We start from the raw sequence: 1,831 nt of genomic DNA on the forward strand, positions 1-1,831 counted from the left end.
ATTCAAATTTCTGCCCTATCAACTTTCGATGGTAGGATGGTGGCCTACTATGGTGGTGACGGGTGACGGAGGTTGGGGTTCGATTCCGGAGAGGAGCACGGAAAGCTACCACATCCAAGGAAGGGCAGGCGCAAATTAAATCCGACACGGGGAGGTAGTGACAATAAATAACAATACCGGGCTCTATGAGTGCGGTAATTGGAATAGTACAATCTAAATCCCTTAACGAGGATCCATTGGAGGCAAGTCTGGTGCCAGCAGCCCGGTAATTCCAGCTCAATAGCGTATATTTAAGTTGTTGCAGTTAAAAAGCTCGTAGTTGGACTTAGGGGTGGGTCGGCCGGTCCGCCTCACGGTGAGCACCGGTCTGCTCGTCCCTGCTGCCGGCGATTCCTGGCATGAGTGGCCGGGTCGTTCCTCCAGCGCTGTTACTGAAGAAATTAGAGTGCTCAAGCAGGCCTACGCTTGTATACATTAGCATGGGATAACATGTAGGTTTCAGTCTGTTGGCCTTCAGGATCGGAGTAATGATTAACGGGACGTCGGGGCATTCGTATTTCATAGTCGGTGGTTCTTGGATTTATGAAGGCGAACGCTACGGCATTGCCAAGGATGTTTTATTAATCAAAACGAAAGTTGGGGGCTCGAGGCGATCGGATACCGTCCTAGTCTCAACCATAAACGATGCCGACGAGGGATCGGCGGATGTTGCTTTTAGGACTCCGCAGCACCTTATGAAAATCAAAGTCTTTGGGTTCCGGGGGAGTATGGTCGCAAAAGGCTGAAACTTAAAGGAATTGACGGAAGGGCACCACGGTGGAGCATGCGGCTTAGTGACTCAACACGGGAAACTTACCAGGTCGGACATAGTGAGGATTAATGATGAGAGCTCTTTCTTGATTCTATGGGTGGTGGTGCATGGCCGTTCTTAGTTGGTGGAGCGATTTGTCTGGTTAATTCGTTTAACGAACGAGACCTCAGACTGCTAACTTCAAACACACGGGTGATCCTCCGTGGCTAAACTCTTAGAGGACTATGGCCTTTTAGGCCAAGGAAGTTTGAAAGCAATAACAGTGCTTGTGATGCCCTTAGATGTTCACAGGCCGCACGCGCTGCGATGTATTCAACGAGTCTATATAGCGCTTGGCCGACAGGCCCGGGTAATCTTTGAAATTTCATCGTGATGGGGATAGATCATTGCAATTGTTGGTCTTCAACGAGGAATTCCTGGTAGTAGCGCGAGTCATCAGCTCGCGTTGACTACGTCCCACCCGCTGTACACACCGCCCGTCGCTCCTACCGATTGAATGGTCCGGTGAAGTGTTCGGATCGCGGCGGCGTGGGCGGTTCGCTGCCACGCGACGTCGCGAAGATCAACGAACCTTATCATTTAGAGGAAGGAGAAGTCGTAACAAGGTTTCCGTGGGTGAACCTGCGGGAAGGATCATTAAGGAAACACCGCCTGGCAGAACGACCCGCGAACGAGTTGCAAACAACACCGGCGGAGGTGGTGCGGGTGCATCCTCGCCTCTCGCCACCCCCGTGTCTCGGGCAGCCAGTCTCGTCGTCCCTACGCCCGTCGGGTGGGGTGAGATGCCGGGATCAACCTCTTCGAGGCAAAACGAACAAACCCCGGCGCGAATCGCGCCAGGAATCGAAACGAAAAAAGGGGCACGTCTTCTGCCGCCGCACCGTTCGCGGTGTCAGTGCTTCGGTGATCTTGTTCTCTTGTGCGCAAAATATCTGAGAACGACTCTCGGCAACGGATATCTCGGCTCTCGCATCGATGAAGAACGTGGCGAAATGCGATGCGCAGTGTGAATGCGGAATC

General features: G+C 52.6%; 1 non-coding gene across 1 annotated transcript in view; it reads left to right on the plus strand.

Moving 5' to 3' along the window:
- The first annotated feature begins 1,751 nt into the window (after positions 1–1,751).
- Positions 1,752–1,831, plus strand: part of LOC128036941 (5.8S ribosomal RNA) — a 155-nt gene continuing 75 nt past the window's right edge. Inside the window, exon 1 of the ribosomal RNA XR_008193344.1 lies at positions 1,752–1,831. This exon is cut by the window's right edge and continues 75 nt beyond it. This is a non-coding gene — a ribosomal RNA (5.8S ribosomal RNA).

This window comes from Gossypium raimondii, unplaced genomic scaffold, assembly GCF_025698545.1.
Source record: "Gossypium raimondii isolate GPD5lz unplaced genomic scaffold, ASM2569854v1 Contig00108, whole genome shotgun sequence".
Taxonomy (NCBI): Eukaryota; Viridiplantae; Streptophyta; class Magnoliopsida; order Malvales; family Malvaceae; genus Gossypium; species Gossypium raimondii.